Source organism: Harpia harpyja, chromosome 11 (genome assembly GCF_026419915.1).
Source record: "Harpia harpyja isolate bHarHar1 chromosome 11, bHarHar1 primary haplotype, whole genome shotgun sequence".
Lineage (NCBI taxonomy): Eukaryota > Metazoa > Chordata > Aves > Accipitriformes > Accipitridae > Harpia > Harpia harpyja.
In genome coordinates, this window is record NC_068950.1 from 27,473,073 (window position 1) to 27,489,267 (window position 16,195).

At 42.1% G+C, this 16,195-nt stretch overlaps 1 protein-coding gene and 1 long non-coding RNA gene across 5 annotated transcripts in view; one reads left to right on the forward strand and one right to left on the reverse strand.

Moving 5' to 3' along the window:
- Positions 1 to 1,169: 1,169 nt before the first annotated feature.
- Positions 1,170 to 10,226, reverse strand: LOC128148276 (uncharacterized). Of its 2 annotated transcripts, XR_008237244.1 has the most exons (4): positions 9,593 to 10,226; positions 9,154 to 9,260; positions 6,648 to 6,771; positions 1,170 to 1,421 (listed from the first exon to the last, which is right to left on the reverse strand). It is a non-coding gene; the product is annotated as an uncharacterized LOC128148276 (long non-coding RNA). The 2 variants fall into 2 exon arrangements; XR_008237243.1 differs by lacking the exon at positions 1,170 to 1,421 and having other exon boundaries at positions 5,643 to 6,771.
- A 221-nt stretch (positions 10,227 to 10,447) lies between these two features.
- ZNF644 (zinc finger protein 644) overlaps positions 10,448 to 16,195 on the forward strand; it is an 83,474-nt gene continuing 77,726 nt past the window's right edge. For 2 of the 3 annotated variants that reach the window (XM_052801936.1, XM_052801947.1), the window contains exons 1-2: positions 10,448 to 10,583; positions 13,291 to 13,472. The gene's annotated coding sequence lies outside the window, so the exon portion shown is untranslated. The remainder of the gene's footprint in view (positions 10,584 to 13,290; positions 13,473 to 16,195) is intronic. The other variant, XM_052801938.1, reaches the window with a different exon arrangement.

Consider the following 16,195-nt stretch of genomic DNA (forward strand, 5'->3'; position numbering starts at 1 on the left):
TCTTCATAAAAATTAGTAAGGTAAGCTTGTATTTATTTCTCTGTACTAAGGAAGTATTTTTTCCAGGTGTTTTTTGGCCCCATTTCTACACTGAAGGTGTATTTCCATTTTTCTGGGAAATATCTTGGTAGTTTATATAATGTCTAGAAAGTAATTGACATTATTGCTTTTTTTGCTTCATTTTTTTATATAGTCTAAATATAACCACTTGTTTTTAGTCAGTTTATAGGAGTAGGTTTATATTTAGACTATTTATATTTAGACTATTACTTCAAAGAAAATTATCCTTGCAGGCAGGTATTTTATTTTCCTCGTAGTTTTCCCTAGTGCAGGAGTTCAGTAGTCATTATTGGGTTTCTTCAAGATTCAGGCTGATTAATCTTCTGATACTGTATTCATATTGTTTCTTTTTGATTTTTAAAAGGCTTTAATTTCCAATTTGATCCATAGTCAGAACACACGATAACAAATGCATTTCAGTACTTTCAAGATTATTCAGAGTACTTTGCAGATGGTTTATAAGATTATTTCCTGTCTCTGTTTCTCTGTTTCAAGAAATCAGCATCCTATATCATCCTTGGAAAATTACAAAATTGTGCTATTGCTGCTGACAGCAATAGATGCTGTCATAGATTTCAGAATATAAATCTTTCAATACTGCAATGTCTTTACAGTAATATTGAACCTCTGGTGCAAAAACTTTTTTTTAGAAATAAGGGCTTTATTTGGCATTGTTGTTTTGCTTCATTATTCATATTCACTCTATGACTCTTAAAGTCTAAATCGCTTTCAGAAAAGCAATTTGGAAATACTTATATGCTGAAGTGTTCTCTATCTCAGGAGAAGGAATGACTTTTCATATGGTAGCATTTGTTATTGTTCCATTTTTCAAATCATAATAATTGAAAGATGAAAAGTGATAACCATAGTAGGTCTCTGGCAGTAATTAATTGCAGATACACAGTGACTATACTTCAAATACAGGCAGAAAGAGCAAATTGACTGCAGAATTAGAAAAACCTAGTCAAATCTGAATTATTTATTTTTTAATTAAACTTCCAAACTAAGCTAATTCAGAATTACTATACTACTGCTATGTTTAGCCCACCTCCTGCCCATCACCATCTTCTGATTTCCATGGAAATCTGATGGCTCCCGGGCAGGAGCAGTGGTGTTTCTCCACAGATGATTTATATGAATGACCAGGGCACCAAAATCCCAGGTCATACCCCAAAACGTAAGTATAGACATAGCTATGAAGAGCTGTAATTTTAGTCATTTAACTGAATCACCTTAATTGATAAAGCTAGTTTACCTGGACTCCTTGTGTAGTCACTAGATAGGGGCAGACACTGTCAGAAGGTGATTCAGATTGTAAGTAAGTGGGCTGAATTGCTCTCTGGTGGAACTCGCCAAATTACCTATGATGAAAGTGACCACATACAGTTAGCATGGAGAAGCTGGTAAATTCAGCCTGTGCTGTAAATTCACAGCCAGGCTCACTGAATATTGCCTTTCTTATGCACATGAAACACCTGAGTTCTTTTATCCACATAAGGATCCAACTTTTCTAAGTTGAATAGTCTTATTTCTGTACAGCAAGAGATGGCTGTGCGCCAGTAATGTTGCTGCATGCAGCTTCCTTTCAGGTGCTGTCCAGGTGATAAAACAGACTAATTAAATTCAACAGGATAATGTCAGAAAATTTCACTAAGCTACTACCAATAGATAAAATACAGACTAAAATACATAAAAACATTGTTAAAGTCTGAAAGGATCCTTGTTTTTAATTCTGCGTAGAGTCGTAATATTAAATGAGCGTCTTGAGTTTGAATCGGTGGGATTGTATAAGTAATTCTTTGGGGATACAGCAGAATGCCACAGACTTTAGTCTGGGGATGATTCTATAAAATTTACATTATAAAAATACTGTTTCCCATAATGGAGTAGTAAAAGAAAATTCAGTGTGACAAGAAGTCAGATTTTACTATCTTACTTGTCTGATTCTCCGTAATAAAATACATGCTCATACCTGCTTTTAATTTAACTTCAACTTCCTTATGTGCTTCCTTGTCCTATCACATATATTGGTTTCAAAATATAAACTGAGGTCAACCGTATCTGTGCTTGAAGAAAATGCAATATGCACTCAAAACCCATGATCTTCAAAAATTGTTAGCAGAAAAATAAGTATAGTGTTTAAACATGTTGCCAGACACGTCTGTGTATAAGGTACATTCATAGCATATAGAATACTGTAAATGTATTGGGACATGATTTTAATTGTATGCAGCATGTCTCATGATCATTTTAATTACGTAGACTTTATTTATGTATTTGAAGACTTTAATGGCTTAAACATTACAGTAATTGTTAAAATAATAATGGCAGTTGCGACAAGTCAGACTCCTGTTATTTGGGTATATCTTTACTTAGATATACTGTCACAGAATAGTTATGTGAGTTATAAAAGTTGGTGCTCTTAAAGGCAGTCAGCATAATGATAAAGAGTGAACAGAAGTCACCATTCTGAAAAATAGTTAAAATCAGTCATTTTGTAGAGCACAAATGATACCTCTCTAAGGCATCATTATGACAGAATCAGTGGTATCTCTTCTAAAAGAAAGGGTATCTTGCATACCTCTTCATGTCATCCCTTCTGCTTTTTATGTAGAAGGAAGAGAGCAGTATCATGTCAATTGTTTTACTGACAGAATCTTTAAATGATGTCCATGAAATGAGATCCATGAATGCCTGGGTTTTTTCTAGCTCCTTTGCTTAACAAGGAAATAGAAAAGGAGGTACTGGTCAGGGTAAAATTCACTTCCTGCAGAGGACTAACACCACATTGAATTTATTGAAGGCTTACATGAGAATAAACTGAGGCACATACAGTGTGCTGATAGTTTGCAGTGATGAAGCTCAGCTTGACTGAAAAAAATCAGATAGAAAAAGGGCAGTGGTTTATGGGCTGCCACTGTTCAGCTGAAATAAGGGCCACCCTAGTTGAACCATATTTCTGTATTTGTTCTTTAAACCTGTCTGAGATAAAATTTTATCTGTCCAAGCCCTCACTTTTCTCCCAGTGTTGTAACTCTTGGTCTCCGTGTGCTCTCCACAGGTATTTCAGATGGAGGGGGCGGGGGTAAGGACTCCATCCTCCTAAGTGATTTGTCTCACTGTTGCTCTTCCCTGTGGTTGTGAAGTGACTGGAAAAGCTGTGCTACTGTTAACTTGCAGTCCTGCACTGCATGTCCTGTTCTTAACAAGAGGTCCCAATCCAGACAGTTTATACCAGTTAGGGAGAGTTGTTTCCCAGTTTGCTTTAGTATGCTAGCTACCACACTAAAACACTGCACTTTCATTCTGGTCTTGTGGGATGTGCTTTCAGTGTTCCTGAGTCTGGCCTCCTGGGGTTTTTAGATGGATTGTTACCATGTGCCAGGACTTGAGGGGCACATCTCTTTGGTGGTGTGTGAAAATATTACACATTTTGCAGAAATGCAGTAGATTATACTGGGTGGACATACTTTGTATAAAGAAGGTATATGTTCTTTCAAATATAATAAAAGTGCCTAGATAAGGAATTTCTTCCTGTATTTAAGATATACTACATGGAGCTAGCATGTAATGATGATACAGACTGTCCTTTTGATTGATGCTACATGACAATTTCTACATTTTAGATAGTTGAGCATAAGGAAAAAGGCAAAACATTTTGGTTTGAAGGCTGTAAGGGTATTTTGTTTATATAAATGAAACAATGTTTCATTTGTAACTGTGAAACTTCCTATTAGAGGATGCATGTAACTTTCAAATTCAAAAAGATGCTTGTAACTGTAAATGGCTATGATATATTTGCTGCTCCCCCACCCATTTAGAGGCAAAACCTATTTATGAGGCTTTATTAAGTGCAAATAATTCCCATGGCTTCAGGACAGAAGAAACAGCTGCAGAATATAGTCTGATTTGCATATAAATGACACGATTTCTGCTCAGAAAAGGATATTGAAAAATACATATTTCTACAGTGAAAACCTGATAGTCACACATATTAAGGTCAGCTTGTGTAACTTTTTTTAAGCTGCTGCATGTTGATACCTGATCATGCTTCCAGATAGATTCAGGCTCTGTCGATTGTGCCCACTATGAAATTGTGAATTTCTTCTTTTGAGCTAATTAAGCTATCATTTGTAGAAATAGATTCCAAAACATTTATCTCAACACTTTAAGCACTTAAAAGTGCTCAGAATATTTATTAATGCAAGTAGGCAGCTCCAAACTTGGCACTTTTCCTTCAGTACTGTGAATTTGTGATGCGAGGGAATTCCTATCGTTTGGGTAAGACAGAAAAAGTCCTGCTAACTTGCTCTAGTCACTATAATAAATAGTAGGATATAATTAAAGCAGACACAGGGATATTACTTTTACTGTCCCAGATAGTTTCCTCAGGTTATCTTTTCTTTTGAAGATAAGTTCATGCTTCTAAAATCTCTGCCTGACATAGGCCACCACTGACCAACTGAGATGCACGGCCAAAACAAAAAACAAGTGTTTCAAAGCTGAAGTTATATATGCCATTTTATCCCAGTTGTTCCAGCTCATTGCACAAATTCTCTAAAATATGATATTTTAGTAGAAGTATAACTTGATTATTTTAATAATTAACTGTCTTCAACATAGTAGTCATCTAAGTGCTGAACTTGGATGTTACACTATTCAGCATGGCTTCAGCACCAATACTTGTACAGACCTTAGGCACCAGCAAAGCCAAGCTCTGCAGAACAGACCCCTGCCACTCCCAGGCAAGCTGGCAGAGTTCCCCCAGATCCTTGGGGAATACCCTTGGGAAGTCAGCTGGTGTGAGAGAAAGCGAACACAGGGTTCCAGTCAACCAGCCACTTCCCTCCCTGAAAGGCTGTGACTGTGACTTCTCAATGGAGTGTTCATTTACTGACAGGTTCCTGCTACTTCTTAGATATATCCTGACACGAAAGATGTTGGAGAGCCAGGCAGTAAAGGGTTTGGAAGAGACCTGCCAAACCTTGTTTTTCAAATCCCTGCTTGGCAAAGGCCTTACTGAGCTGAATGCCATTCCCAGAAGCTATAGATTGTCTACTCAGAGAGATTGATTTGCCACAGTGAATTGTGATTAGTCTGAATGCCTCTTGGACAGGCTTGATACTGTTTAGTAAAGAAAAAATGAAAGCAGTGCTGTCCAGAAACTTGGATGTGCAGGTCAGAACTTCCTTTTTAGCAATTTCTTTCAGTTTATAAAGACTGTTAATTTATCTGAATGAAAATGAGGCAGTAGAGTTTATTACTAGGATTCTGATTTTTTTTTTTTCTGGTTGTGGTGTAATATTTTACCTGTTGTAGTCCAGACTTGTTAGGTTACTTAGGTGCAGGAAATAAACAATTTCTGTCCCAGGGCTCCATTCCTGTGTCTTACATGTTATGCCTAGAGGAGGTTCTTCTGTCTAGCTGGGATTTTCTACTCAAAGAATAGTCTCCCAGCAGCTGGATCATTAACATTTTTAGTATCTCCTCAATGATAAACATTTTAGGCTCTGAGGTCAATTGGGTGGTTTCTAAAAAATGTACTAATAGATGTAAAAGGAGCATTCACCAAAGCATCAACACATTATCAAACAATTTTATTTCAGAAGTATGGCAGTAGAAGTGATTAAGAAAGTGTGGGCCATGAAATAGGTCTGCTTATCTTGTGATACATCACAGAGATGCATTTCAGAGGCTGGAGGCTTGCTTAGTGAGGAAAATAACCTGTATTAGGAAGATAGGAGGTACGAGTGGATCTCCCTCCCTCTCTCATGGGTGCGATTGTCTCAGGCAACCATATTAGCAGAAGCTTAGATGCCATTCTTAGCTTCTGGAACAGATTTACCAAACTGACAGGGCATGCTGAGGATGATAGTAATAAAATGGGCAGTGTGTTCTGGAAGAAAATAAAGTTGGCAGCCTGGAATAGTGGAAAACAGCTTCAGATAAGCATGTGGTTCAATAGAAATTAGTCTCTGTCCATAGAATTTATAGCAGCCAATCAGAACTGCTCTTTCAGTTCAAGCAGTTAATAATATCTCAGCACTGTAGCTTAAGGGATACAATTTTCAAAATTATTGTAGTGTGGGACCGATAAATTTCAGCACAAAGGCGGCAGTATTCTATATAATTTATTTTAGATTTCCATCTAGGGTATGTTCTGACACTCCACATGAAAGTCAAATTGTCCATGTAAAATCGTTTTCAGGTGATAAGTTGACCCCTGGGGTTTTAGTAAAATAATAGATCCAGAATTCTATCTGACTCTCCAATCTATAAAAGCTAGTTATCAGCTATTTGAAGGATTTGATAAGAAGGAGAAAAAAAAAAAAAGAGCTTTTGTATAGTGACATTTTTCTCATTAATGGGGACAATGTTAGAATCACAAACTCCTCCTGGATTTGGTAGTAAATACTCTGCTGACATGTGTTTTGGGAGGTGTGAGGAGTGTATGTGTCTAATCCTCTGTGATATGCATATGGAACAAGGAATATTTCTAATAGACACTACAGCCCTTTAAAGGAAGGGTGTTTACTGTGCCACCATCTGGCCATCATTTTTCAATGCATTCTATCACCAGAGCCTACCTCTGCAGTTTTGCTGGACAATGACTGTCTTATGGTGCCTAGAGAAACACATGGAGAATAACAACAAACATTTTTCCTGCCACCATTCTTCAGTATTTAAATGTAGTGCAAAACAAACGGTAACCTGAAAAGAAATGAAGTACAACTTTAAGTTCTTGTCTGAACGCTCTTATAGGACCTGCTGTAAATTTTTTTCTAGTTTTGTTGTTTTATTTACTTGTATTTTCTTGAGAATACTTACAAGTAGTTCCTAGTGTACTGTGTGGCTTCACTGTCAGTTTAAGCAGATCCAAAGTTGGGTAGAGGCTTTGTTGCATTTTGTTTTAGTAGATGGGTGTATCTGCCTGTACATGCCTATGAAATGCAACATTAGTAAGTAATGGGGGAAAGGTGACAGTAAGATAGGAGTAGTCATAGTGACAGTAGAAGCAGCGTGCCTAATAAAATACTAAAAGCATGTTTATGTTTAGTGCACTTGAGTGTCCCTTTGAATTTTGAGCAAAGAAAATACCTCCTTTTTAAAAACAATATGCTCAAGAAAACTTTGCTTTTCTACTGTCTGTGTAAACAAAAAGGATTGTCTCAAAGAAAAACCCAAGTCCCTCTTCAGTTGTTCCTCACATTAACCACTGTCCTGGATTTTCCCTGCTTGTGTCTGTGATCAACTTTTAGTTCACTGCAGAAGTATTGCCTGTTATGCTCTGTTCGCTGGGAATTTTGCAGGACATGAAGAAGGCTGCAAGGAGAGCTCCTGTTTGCCTCCTGCATTCTGTGCTACTGGGGGAAGAGGCAGATGTCTCCTCTTCGCAGAGGAACTGAGCAGTGCTCAGGGGTGGGGACATCTGGCACTCCCAAGTGGGGTAGAGAAGGGAAATGCAGTGAGCCAAGATCTTGTAGGCAGTGTCATGGAGGAGCTGGGATTTTGCTTGCGGGACAGAGCCAAGCTTTAGAAGTGACAGGAGAAATCAGAGTTCCCTAGAGCAGGCTAAGGGGTGTCTGTGATGCTCTGTGAACCATTTGGAAATTTTCAGATTGGAAATAAGATTGGAAAGAAAGATTTACCCTGCAGTGACACAATGGGGAGATTAATTTTCAAGCTTTTCTATTTAATCTAGCTCTCCAAAAGATCGCATTTCTTGTGATTTAAAGAATAGCTCTGTCCTGCCATTCTATTAACACCTGCTCTTAGAAATCTGGATTCTGTGGGTGTGCTTATGAGAAGGAAAAGCTTCTACCTAAAAATTGCTAATTCAAGGTCCCTGTGGATAGGATCAAAAAGACCTAACTACTCTTAAACCTTGCCTTTTTCTGGTTTTGTTTGTTTGGTTTTAGCTTTGCAGAGATAATTGGTCCCACAAGTGGGTAAGTTGTAACAGATGTGGGACAGGCCTGTTCACTCGAGTGAACTCCTGCTCACTCAGGTACATATGAGCTCTACTGAGGTCTGCTGGAGTGTGCTCAAAAGCAAAGTGTCTGTCACGTTCTTAAAGTGCTTTTCTTCTGGAAGAGCAGATCTGAGGAGCAGAAGAGTTTATGTGTAACTCTGACTTCTGCTATTGACTGGATTTAATCTGCATTAACCCTTTCCAAAGTAGCTATATATTCTCCTTTGGGTCGTTTGTCACTCCGAGGCCGATTTTAAAATGTGTCATCCAATTTCAAGGTTTCAGGTGTTAGCACTGAAACATTTACCTATCCATTGAGGTAATCACCAAAACGTTTGTATTTGTGGCCCTGGTTAATTGTAGGCCGCACCTTTTGCTTACTTGAAGCCCTGTGATTTCCTTTCCTGGGGTGGGATGATGCACAGAAGAAAGTAAAGTACTTTATCTGTATTCCTTTATATGTTCTGGAAGTGCTCGGCTGATAGTGTCAGGTGCTGTAGCTGTCTAAGTGTTCACTGAAAAACCTGTGACTGCAGCCATAGGTAGAGCTGGTGTCAGACATGGAAACATCATGATACAGGCCTGCAAGGAGAGTCCCAGGGCTCTGGATCAGGGAAGGCATGCAGAGCAGCCACATATCCAGCATCAGCCTCCTCCTCGGAGCTTACCCTGGGACAAGGACAGCAATCCATTCCCCCAATAGGGTAAGATTACTAAGGAAGCCTCTCATAGATGTGTTTTTAATAAAAAGTCCCTCCCATGACTTTTAATGGGGGAGTGGGGCATCTGGCCTAAGACTTAATTCAGTTCATCTTGTAAGTAAAAAAAACAGGAGGAAAAAACACTGGACAAAGTATTGCCTCCCTCAGAGGCACAGCTTTAGGAACTATCTGTTGCTTACATGAAGCACTGAGGCTTCTGGAGCAATGTAGGCATGTTAAGTTAGGGACATTCCTTACCTTCGTTGCCTGTATTTTGCCCTGTCTCTCCTATGGACAAGCATTACGCAGATGCCATGTTGCACTAGACAAGGTTGCACTGACTGGCCAGACATTTTTGGCAGTTAGTATGACTAGAACGTGCTTGTGTAGACATGGGAAACTAACCAATAATAAAAGTACTCAGAGTGCAATTCTGTGTTAAGCATGTTCTGGCAGAAAAGCTTGTTGATGCTGCTGAGCTCTGCTCCTGCCTTGTACCGCCCAGCTGTTGTGCCAATCCCATTGTTCTGTAGGGTTGTTGTGTGAAATTAGTTAAAACAAATGTGTGAGTAATCTCCACTCCACCCCACCCTCCTTTTGAGAAGTTTGTCTCTTATCTCTTGGCAATGCTGTTACCACTGGAAAAAAGCGCATGTGTGCAAAGAGCAAAGCAGACTAAAATGTTATCTTCCACAGTTATATTTCACTCATCCTTAAATTGGAAAATAGCTTTTGTTTCATGTAGATGACAAGTGAACTACATAACATTAATAAAACAGAGATCCTAAATCCTGCTTGGAATTGCCATTGGCGGCTATTTTCAGTTGTATTTTTTATTTGTAGCTTAGTAATAACTCACCAAGATGTGGTTCTGCTTGTTAGCTTTAGAGGAGGTTGAAAATGCTCAAGACACTCCAAGATTTCATCCAGCTTCACAGCCTTCCACATTGCCTTGAAACTGTGCCGGGTTTTGTATCTCTAGTGAAAGAGCTGAAAAAAGAACAGCATTAAATTTACATTTCCAGTTGCTATGCGGATGGAATGGGAAATGAGCTCTTTGCCACCAAAAGGAATTGGCAATATAATTTCAGGTACTGGCTAACATCTGCAGACATCTGTGCTTCCCCACAGACTCTGACAAGAGATTTCACAAGATACGTCTTTAAAAGGGTCATTGAGGAATACAACCCCCAGGATGCACCGCACGCTAAGTGTTTTAATATGTCTTTCACACGGGCCTCATATTGGACTCTTCCCCTTCTTAATTAGGCTCACAGTCGCCGGCCCGAGGCACGCCGAGGGATCACCCGTCCGCCTTGCACAAACTGGCGCGGAAGCCCGCCGTCGCGTGCTACGGAGACGCTGCGCCGTTCCCTTCCCGCAGGCGAACGGGTGGTCCAACGCGCCGCCGGGCTGAACGCTGCCAGACAACCCGCTCCCTGCGCGGGGGTACAGCGCCCCGGCGCCGGGCTCCCCGCGGGGCGCCGGGCCCGGGGGCACATGTCGGGGTTGGTTGCTCGCCGCCGCGGGGTGGCGTCCCCCCGCCCCCGGCAGAGGAGGCGGCGGGCTGGGCCCGGCGGGGGCCGCCTGGCTGCGGCGGGGGCGCGGGCGCCGCACCCCGTTTCCTCGAGCCCCGCTCTGTCGCGGCCGTCGCCATGGAGACGGGCGGGCCCGGCCTGGCGCTCGGCGGGCGGGGCCCGGGGCGGCAGCCATCTTGCCCGCCGCCCGCCGGCGGGTTGTCGGCCCGGAGCTGGCTGTATGCCTCAGTCCCGGTGCTGGGTTAAATTAGCCGATGGCACTCGCGTGTTACCGTGCCCTCCGCCTTGGTGTTTAGTAGCACCGGGTGCAAGGTGAGTTTGAGGTATTGCGAAGCTTATGTTGTAATCGGGCCAGGCTGTATATCACTGTGTTTGTCCAAAGACCTCTCAAGTCACCGCAGTGTGAGATGGTAGAGCCGTCAGTGGGAAGGGGTGCCACGAAGACTTGCCGGCAGGGACCCTGGGCTGCCACCGCTGCCTCCCCAGGCCTCTGAGGGACCTGCTGGCTGGGCAGGCAGCTGGCCTTAGGCAGGTTTTTCTGGCCTTAAAAGAGATGGCCCTAAATATGAACACTCGTACCAAAAGGCAACTTAAAAGCAAAGGCGCTGACTATACTATAGCACGGGCAAGAGCTGTAATTTTAAATGGGGAAAAGCCTAAGTAACAAGGTGACCAGTTACTGTGGGCTTGAAGTGTATTTTAACAAAACTGATTAAATCATTAAACAACCGACTGACATGCTGCAGAGGGAAGGTTAACATACCATCCTCTCAGAATTTTTCCAGACGAGAGTCGTGTGACCCACCTCAGAGCTGGAGTTCCCTAATGACTCTTTCGCTTTGTCATTCTTACCAAGCTGAGCCAGCCAGGAGGGGAGGGCCACCATTTTGTTACCTCCTTTTCCAGCCACTGCATTACACTCACTGCTGCTGCAGAGTTGCCTTTGTGTGTGTTTCCTCTCTGCGCAGAGCCCGTCTGTGTGTCTGCCTGCCCCCAGACAGCCGATCATCCTTTATCGTGGAAAAGAAGAGAAGGAAAAGTGTCTTTTCTTTAATGCAGAAATGGGTTATGGGATTATTTTTTTGGTCTCAGAATTTATTATCTCCTGAAAAAAAATATGCATGCCCAAAGCAGCTGTTGGGCTGACCTCCCTTCCCTATATGCGTGGCCTCAGTTGCATGCTGGTGGGGAGAAGGGAGAAGTGGTAAGACTTTGCTTTGCACTGCTCTGTCCTGTCCTGACCTTGCTGGGTTTGGCATTGCAGCTGGGGGCCGAGTGGCCGGTGGTGGCTCTCAGCCTGTGCATGGCTTGGGTGTGCCTGTGGTTGCAGGAGTGGTTGCAGGAGAGCTGTGTCAGCACGTGGACTGGTATCTATCTTCACATTCCCTTTCAGAGTTCATAAGATGTTAACTTTCAAAAGGGAGGTCCCCCTTGTGTATTTATGTCAGTGATTTTGGGTTTTAAACTATGCATGCATGAAAAATGACTGTAGGAACTGTATACTCCCATGTGTGAATAATGACTACATGGGAACACAGATTACAGCAGTTTTGCACTGAGACTGCTGCAGTTTACATGTTCTCTTTGGGAACGTTACGAAACATTTTTAAATGCTGGTGCATGTTAATGCATTGATTTCAATCCGTCTTTTTTTGTCCCTTTTGGATATGTTCAACTTAACAGCTAGTGTGTCTCATGTTTGCTCTAAGATATGCCTAGCAAATTAGGCAAATTAAAAAATACATGCAAAAATATGGCACTATGCACATGTATCAGGTTTGTTATTTATTAATAGACTCCGATTTCTGTATGATAGCCTACTTTTTTTTTTTTTTACTTTGGCTCAATGGATAGTTTATGCCAATTACATGTAGTTTAACAGCTTTGAAATCTGTTTTTGCTTTTCTTATGCATAAAGACATGGATTCTGTTTCAGGTTTTAATTAAACTCTACGCTGACTTTAAAGATTCTATTGTCCTTTTCATTTAAATAGGATTTTTGTTAGATCTTTAACAAGACCTCAGTGGGGTAATAAATCTAAGCAATTGTCCTTATTAGGAGCAGATTATCCTCAAGAGATGGAAAGTCACAGAAGTAACTAAAACCATTTGTAGAGACTGAACTAAGGCTTTTTCTTCCTAAACATTAAACAGACTTGCGAATGACTTGCTTGGGCCCTCAAATTAAATTAAATGATACTTTGTTTATTTTTCACATTTTCAGTGTGGGCTATTTGCATTTACTTAAACTTTGAGTTTCTTGAGCAAAATTCACTGCTGGGTAAGGGTCCTTACTTTCAGTATACAAGCTGTAAATGAAACCCAGTATATCCTGGAGTTTCTTTTGTTAGTAACCCTTGCAACACTTGTAATTTATAGGACCCACTGACCTAGTCAGCGTATTCTTAATTCATCGTATTTGCCACAGTAGGTGAGTCCTGGCTGAAGAATTAGTCTTGCATTTTTCCCACACTCCAACCAAGTAGAACAACTGCAGGGTACGTAACAGTCTGCAGCTTGTCCAAAGATCTCCCCAGATGCTGGACTAAAAACACAAGTTCATAGAGAAAACTTGCCACAAAACCAACTGCTCTGCCTAAGTTTGGCCTTCACATTTTTACATACTGCTAGGAGGTGAAAGGGGATTTGACTCTAATCGTTCTTTTTGTTTCTGCTGTTTGCTTCATTTGAGGGTTTTCTCCATTAAGTAAGTGCTCAGGCCTTGTTTTGTTCCCAGTTTTAATCATAAGTTGGCTTCTGATGGGACATGGCCTCCTTTACACACACAGTCAAATCCTGAATTTCTGCCGTATGTATAATACCCAACTTTGTTATACACATTGTAGTGCAATTTTTTTAAGCATCCAGGTACTTGGAAGCTCCATTTTGTGGTGCCAGGTTCGAGACACTCATTTCTAGGACTTAGTTCTACCCAGAAACCCACAGGCAAAGGCAGAGATGTTTGTTCAGGGATATCCTCACAGTGAGATGTGTTGCGGGTTTTTTTCACTGGCTGCAGTTCCTGCGCTGACTGAGCTGCTGCCCTCTGCAGAGCACGCTGCAGGAAGCTGGACTCCAGGGACACTGCTGCACGTGACGCACCCACGTCCGCCTCCACCGGGAAGGAGCCCACAGCCCTGCTCAGCAGATGAAGACAAACCCTTCTTGGTTGCTGCAGCTGCACCAGCTCTCAGCCACCAGGTATTTAATGTCTCGAAGCTCTCCTGTCCGTGGGCTCCTCTGTCCCTGTCCTGCAGGCCGGCGTCTCTGTAGAACCAAGTACTGTCAGCCTCCAGTCTGCTTCTGCTCCCCATGTGGTACTCTGCTATGTTTCTCTATTAAGAGACTTCACCTCAACCCTTCCTGTCTTGTAAGTGACACTGTAGTGATACTTTGGGGCAGAACAAATTATAGTGGAGGAACACAGCTCCTAAGTATTAATTTCTAATTAGACATTTGCTGCATATTCTAGGCAAAAGTGCAGATTTTAAGCCTTCATCTCCTGCTTTCCATATCACTCAAATGGCAAAGGTTTTGGCATGGTAAGTAACAGAGGGAGGTGGAAAGTCTGGTGTGAAGTGAGATAATACAGTTCTTCAGCATCACGGCTTCTCTGTGGCCTGATAGAAAACTTAGAAAAACAGAAGGTGCTGACGGCAGATAAGCCACCTGGTTGCTGCGCTGCTTTTGGCATAAAGCGGGGGGAGGAAATGCACACCCTGGCTTTTAGGCTCAGATTGCAACTCTTCCTTCCTTCCAGGGCAGTACACTTTCATAGAGTGGCAAACCTAGGCTGAGTCCTGCTACTGATTTAGTATGACTCAGTGCACAAGATTATGAAGTGGCCAAGAGTGCTCAGCCTTTGGGACAGATTCTGGGGGAATTAGAGAGATGCTCCATCCTGTATTGTGTGGCAAATAGACCTGATTTAGGCAATGCCATATTTCAGACAAAATCCATGGGGCATAGTTTTGCTCCGGATTCTCATCAGATGTGGGATTTTCCCTCTGTTTTCTCCAGCAGCAGGGCCAGGAGCTAACCTGTTCTTGCCTCTGCAAGGTGAGATCGGGAGGGCCCAGCTCTGCACCTTGCCAAGAGATACATCTTGTCTTTCTTCCTTCCGTCCGCCCCTGTTTCTGGAGGTGTATGCTGTAGTCATAAGCAAGTGCTGGGGCTCTGTGCCTGCACTATGAAGGTGATAACGTGTATACAAGAAATGTAGGGCTAGCTAAATAGAGTTCCACTGCTTGCTGATGTGCATGATCTGACAACTAAAAGATTCCCTTCTTGCCTTGCACTCTGAAGGAGTGCGTGTTACTTTCCAATGCAAAGTATATACCACAGCATCAAATGTGGCTGGATGCTATTTGCACATTGGGCATCCGGTGAGCCAGCAGTGTTCTCCCCTGTTTGCAGCAACCTCCCTGGAGGGGGAGCAGGCTGCTCAGGATGTTGGGGTGGGGGGGATGTGAGGGGGGTGGAGGGGGAGTGGGGGGAGTGGGTACCTGTGCATCACAGGCGTGAAAAGCTGCCCTCTTTCTGCCCTGAGGCACAAACCTGCTTTCACTCTGTGAAGCAGAGCAGAAAAGCTGGGGTCCAACAGTGGTAGGTATCCCTGAATATCTGTAAGATGAAGGTGGCATGTGGGTATAAGAAATCCAGTTTCCTTCTCAACATGAGCAGGTGAGGTTTGGGTGGGAAAGTAATGGGAATGCTAAATGATTGCTGCTAACACTTACTAAGGTGACAGTGAATCTCCTTTATGTTAATGTTCAACTTTTGAGACTAGATTGAATCTTACTTTATTAAAGAAGGTAGGAGGCTTAGAAGTGGCTCTTTAGTCTTCAGCTGGAAAATACAATTTTGAAATCCATTATCTTAGGAATGCAGTAATCAAACAGAGTAATAACTGATGTTAAACCTACTTTGAATGCTTTTTAAAGTACTTCTCAGATGGAAACAAAAGTTGGTAGGATGGTGTCAGGTTCACTTGGACATCTGCTTTGCTTATGCAGTTGTCCACATGAAGACGAGAGGTTGATCAGCATGTATTTTCTGGCGATATGATTGTTTGGGAAATATCAAAACCTAAAAAGTCATTATGTGATTCATAAATACTTGCATTTGCTATTTGTTCCAACAAAATGCTGTTGGAATTATGTCAGTGTTATTTTACAAGCACAGCTCTGCCCATGAGGGCTTCACCAGAATGGGTACCCAGCGTCCTGCATCTTCAGGAATCTTTAGCATTAGAGAGAAAAGGCCTGTTAGTCTTTCCCCCGCTACAGCTGAAGTGTTTCCCTTAGCACATTTTTGATCTCCCCTGATGAATCTGTGCCTGATACCACGTATACATGTGTCCTGTTGTTCCCCACACTGTAATGCTCTCCTGTTTTTCCCAAATTTCCTTTCTCCTTCCCATGTTTTTCATCTCTCTTTGCCCATTTGTATAACGCATCTGCGCTCTATGTTGGTTTTAGTTTCTAATTTAATACTGCTGGTGAACTTCTCAGTCTCTCTGCAGATCATTAAAAAGAGGCTATGTGGGACTGCTTGTAAAAGAAAACACTGCATTCCCAAGATAGGTTACAGACTGGTGTGTATCAGTACTCATTGTTTTGGAACTTTGAGCTTTGTTTAGTTCTTTAACAGATGCAAAATGATCTCTGGATCTCTTGTTTGCCTCTTCAGTGTGAGAATACAAGGAACACAAATTCAAAAGTTGCAGGACTTGAAAGGACCTGTGCAGCTCTAGGGAAGGGGCGGTTTGCCATGTAAGCAAAACAAAAAACCAAATTAACAAAATCCCAGCCCAGCCACAAAACCAGTCTGTCCCCAGCCTGTGGGCAGGTGAGGGAAGCCCTTTCCTCCTTCCCACTCTCTGTACAGTCTGTTCCAACCCACCATTGTGCTCAGTGGCTGGA